Consider the following 9,028-nt stretch of genomic DNA (forward strand, 5'->3'; position numbering starts at 1 on the left):
GAAGGTGATTGGTAGTAAAAATCCTGTTTGAGACAAAGTCCAGGGTTTTTCCAGGATTATTGTTGGTAAGATCCCATTTCACACACATCTAACAAACCCATGGATTTTAAATATGCTCCAGACTTACAGGAAGAAATATGTTATACCAAACCTAGATCTCATCACATACAGTATTCACATCTCCAGTCACACACACAGACAGAGAGAAATAGTATAAATGGCAGGAGATGTATTGTAGTCAAGTCTGTTTGTTCGTGTGTGTGTGCGGGGGGTGTTTCTGATGATAGCATATTAACTGGTGGAAGACACATTACAGCCACGCTGATATTTCCCATGAAGCCTTGCTGCAGCTGGCCTGGTGGCTGCTGAGCTAGCTGCTGTGGTCACGGCTGAGCCCTGTGAGCCGGCGCTGCCTCGCGCTTCCTGTGTAGAAAAGCTTTTTTAGCCTTTCCACATGTGTTCAATGAAAGCCACGCAGCCTGTGAGGATGTTGTTGTTGCACTTCTTGTTTGTGTGATTCCAGGGATTTAGAGATGCTGTTTTAAAGTAGGGCAGGGGCATCTGTTGTCTGGTTACGGGGTTAACCTACATTTCTTCGATGGTTTCTTTTCATACCACAAAGCCCAGCGGTTCGTTTGAGACGGACGTGATCCTGAACGCACAGGAAGAATTCACCTGCAGGTCACCATTTCTGAGGGTCGCAGATTTTAGTGCAACACCGGTAAGGTAATCCAGCGGTAGTATGTATGTAGGGGAAGTCACCTGGCACAGTAATACTGATCATTATAAACAGTTCTGACCAGCAATTTGATGGGACGAGAGGCGTTCTATGAGTGATGATATAATAATAATAATAATCATAATAATTTCATTTATATAGCACCTTTCTGAAACAATGGTACAAAGTGCGTCACAAAAAACAACAACAGATAAAACCAGACCAGGCAGGAATAAGAGTAAGATTAAATAAGAGTAAAAATAAAAATAAATATCAAAACATTTGTAAAAGCTTTCATAAAAAGAAAAGTTTAAGACGAGATTTAAAAGACACTAGAGACTTAGTTCGCCTTAGCTCAGCAGGAAGAGGGGTCCATAGTGTGGGGGCTCGAACAGCAAAAGCCCCATCACCCTTGGTAACCAACCCAGACCTGGGAATAACCAGCAGGGCTCCATCTGCAGATCTTAATGGTCGAGGGGGGACAGAGTACAACAGCACCGGGACTTCTGCTACTGCTACTACTACTACTACTACTACTACTACTACTACTACTACTACTACTACCACCACTCTCGCCTTCGTCACCTCCACTCCTTGCATCCTCACCATTCCACTGTCCTCCCTCTCAATCACACATAGGTATCCCGTCTTGCTCCTACTGACTTTCATTCCTCTTCTCTCCAGTGCATACCTCCACCTCCCCAGGCTCTCCTCCACCTGCTCCCTGCTCTCACTACACATCACGATGTCATCCGTGAACATCATCGTCCATATTTCCACGAATAATATTTGAGTTAAATTATGAATGGTCGTCAGGAGGGGATGAAGGGGAGGGAAGAGGTCTGGATGCTTCAGTTCAAACCTGCAGCTGTGCTCGTATGACGTCAGCTGACCCAGACAATTAGAGGAGAGCAGCACTGAAGCTAACACTCTGGAGAGCATCCGTGGAGAGCAGGAAAGGATGGAGCAACACGCTGTCTGATCACGCTGTGAGCTCATCTGAACCACACAGGCCGCCACAGCCACTGTCAGCAGACTCCCTTCACTGGGAACATACAGATAAACGCTCCTGATGCGAAGTAGCTGGCCCGCCCTGCACAAGGCAGGCTGCAGTGTGCAGCAAAATGTTTATGTGTTGCTTGGCAACAGTCCAGTTGCAAGAACTATTTGGTTGGCGGAGCCAAAAACATGATTAAACGAGCAAACAAATCATAATCTGTTGTCAGTCATTACTGTTAGCTGAGAAGCGGCGCTTGTAGAGCTGTTGTGTAAAAGCAACACGAGACTGGAGGTCGTGCTGCCATGCTGAATATCCTCAGCACGGCTGTGACTCAGTGCAACAACACTTCCTCTCGTGTGACTCAGTGCAACAACACTTCCTCTGATACGGCTGAAGCACACTCATCCATATCGGATCCTTAATCAAGCCTAATTTAAGGTTAGCTAATGTTTGGCTTTGTTTTTTCCCCCTTTTTAGTCCCAGTTGTATCCAGCCAAGTACCCACTCTTCCGAGCCGTCCTGGTCGCCGCTGCTCCTCCCCCCTCTGCTGATCCGGGGAGGGCTGCAGACTACCACATGCCTCCTCCCATACATGTGGAGCCACCAGCCGCTTCTTTTCACCTGACGGGGAGGAGTTTCACCAGGGGACGTAGCGCGTGGGAGGGTCACGCTATTGCCCCCAGTTCCCCCCGTGAACAAGTGCCCCGGCCCACAAGAGGAGGTGCTAGTACAGAGACCAGGACACATACCCACATGCGGCTTCCCAATTGTGTCTGTTGGGCTGCCTGACCAAGCCGGAGGTAACACAGGGATTCGAACTGGTGATCCCCGTGTTGGTAGGCAACGGAATAGACCCACCCCCACGCTACCCGCACGCCCCATTGGCTTTGTATTTTAGCACGTTTCACTTTCTCTTCCACATTTGACATGCTACTTCCTTCATTTTCTTCTTCTTCATGGGCAGCACGGAGGCCCAGTGGTTAGTGCTGTCGCCTCACAGCAGGAGGTCCTGGGTTCGAACCCCGGGGTTGTCCACCTTGCGATCAGAAAACACACTGTAGAAGATACAGTGTGCGTTGAGACGTTTGTGGATCACATTCAGCAGACTGGTGCTGGTTTAATGTGACCCGTCTGGACATGTGGGTCGTGTGGACATGTGGGTCGTGTGGACATGTGGGTCGTCTGGACATGTGGGTTGTGTGGACATGTGGTTGTGTGGACATGTGGGTCGTGTGGACATGTGGTTGTGTGGACATGTGGTTGTGTGGACATGTGGGTCGTGTGGACATGTGGGTCGTGTGGACATGTGGTTGTGTGGACATGTGGGTCGTGTGGACATGTGGGTCGTGTGGACATGTTGGTCGTTTGGACATGTGGGTCGTGTGGGCATGTGGGTCGTGTTGGCATGTGGGTCGTGTGGACATGTGGGTCGTGTGGACATGTGGTTGTGTGGACATGTGGGTCGTGTGACATGTGGGTCGTGTGGACATGTTGGTCGTTTGGACATGGGGTCATGTGGGCATGTGGTTGTGTGGACATGTGGTTGTGTGGACATGTGGGTCGTGTGGACATGTGGGTCGTGTGGACATGTGGGTCGTGTGGACATGTTGGTCGTTTGGACATGGGGGTCGTGTGGGCATGTGGTTGTGTGGACATGTGGTTGTGTGGACATGTGGTTGTGTGGACATGTGGGTCGTGTGGGGGGTCGTGTGGGCATGTGGTTGTGTGGACATGTGGTTGTGTGGACATGTGGGTTGTGTGGACATGTGGGTTGTGTGTTTGTATGATCCCAAGTTCTACATCTCCATCTGATGGATGACTGGCTTATTTATTTATACATGTTACACACACAGTCCTGTGTGTGTCCCTGTGTGTGTAACATGTATGTGTGTGTGTGTGTGTGTGTGTATATGGGTGTGCGTGGTGCATGTATTAACGTGTGTGCACGCGCGTACGTGTGTATGCGTGTGGGCATGTCCATGTGTTGTGCGTGTGCATGTGTGTGTGCATATGTGTGTGCACCCATGTGTGTGCGCAGCGTGCATGTGTGTGCATGTGTGTGTACGTGTGTGTGTGTGGTGTGTGTGTGTGTGTACATTGCACATGTGTAAGCCTTCACCGGTCCGTAGTTCTCAGTTTGTGCAGGAATGCGTGTGAGAGGCGACCAATGAGGTTTGAGTTTATTTAGCTTGGACCTGCTGCTTCCCTCACACAACACCGCGCTGTGCTGCTGCAGGACGGCTCCGCAGCCCCGCCCACAGAGACGAGAAGAAGAAGAAGAAGAGACACACAATGAAAGATAGAAAACCCCACAATCCTGCAGACAGCAACACACAATCAGCCGCTCTCTCCCAAGGTGCCCCATCAATCCCCCGGCACGTCCAAGGTCACACACCAGTCTCCTCTGCAGCCGTCGAGGTACAGCGTGTGTGTGTGTGTGTGTGTGTGTGTGTGTTGTGTGTGTGTGTGTGTGTGTGTGTGTGTGCGTGCGTGCGTGCGTGTGTGTGTGTGTGTAGTGGATAACACCACAGTAGCTTTCCTGCATCAGAGTGTATGTAGTGTTGCATCACTCTCTCACTGTCATTGGCAGCCTTTCCGTGTGGTCGTCATGAGGTTAAAGGTCATGCACCTCGACTGGTTTACAGGAGGAAACTAGTTACATGTGATACATTTCCCATCATGCATCTTCTTTCTTGCACCTACGTTCCACCACCACAACCAGCAGCGGCCTGCAGTCAGTTCTGTCCCCCATGGGGTCGATGATGGAGCTAACGAGTGTTTCAGAACTCTGGTCCTTCACACCGCTGCCACACCACACACACACACACACACACACACACACACATTTATGCATAATACTCATTTATGCACACTCATGCACTCACTCACATGAATAGACACATACACAAGTACCCCCTTCACACACGCACACACACACACACACACACACACACACACACACACACACACACACACACACACACAAAGATCCATTAACCCATGTATTGGCATCTGCTAAGCTTCCAGCAGAGTGTGTGTTGTGTGTGTGTGTGTGTGTGTGTGTGATGCCAATAGACTTGAGCCAGCCAGCCTGTGATACTCATGAATAATAATGAGTGAGGGGACTGGGTCCATTTCAAAAGCACCAGGGGGTTGGACAGGGAGGGGAATGACATGCTGACAACTGCCCCTACACATGTTGATGGGGGTGGAGGGTGCTGTGTTATTAGGGGGTGGGGGGTTGTATTATTGGGGTGGGGGTAGGGGGTTATTGTATTATTGAGAGGTGGGGTAGGGGTTTAAGATCATTGGGGGTGGGGGTGTTGTATTATGTGGGGGTAGGAGGGTATTGTATTATTGGGAAGTGGAGGTGTTGTGTTATTGGGGGGTGGGGGTATAATATCTTTGGGGTGGTGGGTGTTGTATGATTGGGGACGAGGGCGGTTGTATTATTGGGGGGTGGAGGTGTTGTATGGGGTTGGGGCGTATGGTATTACTAGGGGTGGGGTATTGTATGGGGTGGGGGGTATGGTATTATTGGGGGTGGAGTGTTGTATTACTGGGGGTGGAGGTGTTGTATTACTGGGGGGAGGAGGTGTTGTATTACTGGGGGCCGGGAGTGTTGTATGATTGGGGGTTGGAGGTGTTGTATGGGGTGGGGGGTATGGTATTACTGGGGGGTGGAGGTGTTGTATTACTGGGGGGAGGAGGTGTTGTATTACTGGGGGCCGGAGTGTTGTATGATTGGGGGGTGGAGGTGTTGTAATGGGGGTGGGGGGTATGGTATTACTAGGGGGGTGGGGTATTGTATGGGGTGGGGGTATGGTATTATTGGGGTGGAGTGTTGTATTACTGGGGGGTGGAGGTGTTTTATGGGGTGGGGGCTATGGTATCATAGGAGTAACAGGGTGGTGTTGGATGTTCACAGGAGTAACAGGGTTGGTGTTGGATGTTCACAGGAGTAACAGGGTTGGTGTTGGATGCTCACAGGAGTAACAGGGTTGGTGTTGGATGCTCACAGGAGTAACAGGGGTGGTGTTGGATGCTCACAGGAGTAACAGGGTTGGTGTTGGATGCTCACAGGAGTAACAGGGTGGTGTTGGATGCTCACAGGAGTAACAGGGTTGGTGTTGGATGCTCACAGGAGTAACAGGGGTCGGTGTTGGATGCTCACAGGAGTAACAGGGTTGGTGTTGGATGCTCACAGGAGTAACAGGGTTGTGTTGGAGTAACAGGGTTGTGTTGGATGCTCACATGAGTAACAGGGTGTGTTGAATGCTCACGGAGTAACAGGGGTGGTGTTGGATGTTGGTTTAGATGGTGTGAGGCGGGTCAGTTTAACATGCCGATGATGAAACAATAAATAAATAAATAAGCGTGATGCTTTTATTTCAGTAGAAATGTTGTGTGTTAGTGCAGAGTCTCATCATGACACTGAACCTATTTTACTGTTATTAGTTTATTAATATTGTTATTGTTACTGCTCATTTACATATTGTGTTATGATGCTGAACGTATTTACACGGCTACATGTAGTCGGGTTAGATAAGAGCAGTGTTGCAACACAAGTATATAAAGTATTCCTCACCTCCAGAAGATGTTGGAAAAAACCAGACTGTTCCTTTAAAAAAACCAGACTGTTCCTTTAAAAAACCAGACTGTTCCTTTAAAAAAACCCAGACTGTTCCTTTAAAAAAACCCAGACTTCCTTTAAAAAAACCAGACTGTTTCTTTAAAAAAAACAGACTGTTCTTTAAAAAAAACAGACTGTTCCTTTAAAAAACCGAGACTGTTCCTTTAAAAAAAAAACCAGACTGTTCTTTAAAAAAAACAGACTGTTCCTTTAAAAAAACAGACTGTTCCTTTAAAAAAACAGACTGTTCCTTTAATTTCACTTTCCATTCTCGCTGTCAGGCTGACGACGTGACCTGTGTACACGTGCTATTATGCAAATCACGAAACAACTGTTAATTAAATGACTTAATGAGCTCATATTCAGGTCCAGGTCAATCAATGAACCACACTCACACACACACACACACACACACACACACACACACACACACACACACACACACACACACACACACACACATGCATGGAGCCCACAGACAGACACACACTCGCACAAATACAGACAGACCCATATGCATGCATTCATTGAACAGACACACACACACACACACACACACACACACACACACACAGACAAACACACACACACACACACACACACACACACACACACACAGAGTGCAGCAGTGTGAGTGTGTGACTAGATTGCTAGCAGGTGTTTGGCTAAATGTGTCTCACATGGTCCTGCTCAGGAAAGCCTTGGCCTGGATCACCCCACTGCCCTGATCCAATCAGGACTCTCTCTCTTTCTGTCCCCCCCCCCCCGTCTCTCTCTCTTCTGCCCCCCCCCTCTGTCTCTCTATCTCTCTCTCTTTCTGTCTCCCCCTCTGTCTCTCTGTCTCTCTCTCTTTCTGTCCCCCCCCCGTCTCTCTGTCTCTCTCTCTTTCTGTCCCCCCCCTGTCTCTCTGTGTCTCTCTCTTTCTGCCCCCCGCCCTCTGTTTCTCTGTCTCTCTCTCTTTCTGTCCCCCCCGTCTCTCTGTCTCTCTCTCTTTCTGTCCCCCCCCTGTCTCTCTGTGTCTCTCTCTTTCTGCCCCCCGCCTCTGTCTCTCTGTCTCTCTCTGTCTCCCCCCTCTGTCTCTCTGTCTCTCTCTCTTTCTGCCCCCCCCCCGTCTCTCTGTCTCTCCTCTCTTTCTGCCCCCCCCGTCTCTCTGTCTCTCTCTCTTTCTGCCCCCCCTCTGTCTCTCCATCTCTCTCTCTTTCTGTCCCCCCCCTGTCTCTCTGTCTCTCTCTCTTTCTGTCTCCCCCCCTCTGTCTCTCTGTCTCTCTCTCTTTCTGCCCCCCCCCCTCTGTCTCTCCATCTCTCTCTCTTTCTGTCTCCCCCCTGTCTCTCTGTCTCTCCTCTCTTTCTATGACTTTCTCTGTCCCTCCCTACCTGGTTTCTAAAGCTCTCTCTCTCTCTCTCTGTCTCTGTCTCCCTCTCTCTCTTTCTTTCTATGACTTCTCTGTCCATCCCTACCTGTAAGCTCTCTCTCCCTCTCTCTCTGTCTCCCTCTCTCTCTTTCTTCTATGAATTTCTCTGTCCATCCCTACCTGTAAGCTCTCTCTCTCTCTCTCTCTCTCTCTCTCTCTCTCTCTATCTCTCTCTCTCTCTCTCGTCTCTCTCTCTCTCTCTCTCTCTCTCTCTCTCTCTCTGTCTCCATCTCTCTCTCTTTCTATGACTTCCTCTGTCCATCCCTACCTGTAAGCTCTCTCTCTCTCTCTGTGTCTCCCTCTCTTTCTTTCTATGGCTTTCTCTGTCCGTCCCTACCCTGTAAACTCTCCCTCTCTCTCTCTGTCTCCCTCTCTCTCTTTCTATGGCTTCCTCTGTCCATCCCTACCTGTAAGCTCTCTCTCTCTCTCTCAAATTCAAATTCACATGTGCTTTATTAGCACGACAAATATACATTTGTATTGCAAATCATTTTCACATAAAGGACAGTGTTTCTGTTTTTCACTCCCCTCTGCTTCTCCCTCGCTCTCTCTGCTTCTCTCTCTCTGCTTCTCTCTCACTCTCTCTCTCTCGTCGTTTATCATTATTTTCCTCTCCCCCTTTTTTCTCTGCAGTCTAGTAGTGATCAGTCTCTGGTTGTAGGTCAACCTGACTTCCTCTCCATTAGTGGGTCCTGATGCACACACACACACACACACACACACACGCACACACATACGCACACATGCACGCTCGCGCGCATGCACACATGCACACGCATGCACACAGAGACATACACACATACACATGCACACACACACACAACCGTGCACACACACACACAAACGTGCACGCACGCACACAATGTGGGTCATTCCAAATGTTGCTCCTTCACATTCCAGCTTGTGGGTCTAATTCGGTGTTGTGCCCTACACACACACACACACACACACACACATACACATACAGAGACATACACATGCACACATGCACACACACATGCACACACAAGACAGTTTGTCTTTGGCCTGGGACAGAGTGAAATACCCCCCCCTCTCTCTGTGATCCAGTGAGACTTTACCAACAGGACTTGTTAGAAGCAGTCTGACCAACACACACTGCAGCTACACACCAGCTACACACACCAGCTACACTCCAACTGCACTGCAGCTACACACACCAGCTACACTCTAACTAGACTGCAGCTACACCCATCAGCTACACACTACAGCGACACTAACCTACACACTGCAGCTACTCTAACTAC

Source organism: Lampris incognitus, chromosome 3 (assembly GCF_029633865.1).
Source record: "Lampris incognitus isolate fLamInc1 chromosome 3, fLamInc1.hap2, whole genome shotgun sequence".
In the NCBI taxonomy this organism is placed as follows: domain Eukaryota; kingdom Metazoa; phylum Chordata; class Actinopteri; order Lampriformes; family Lampridae; genus Lampris; species Lampris incognitus.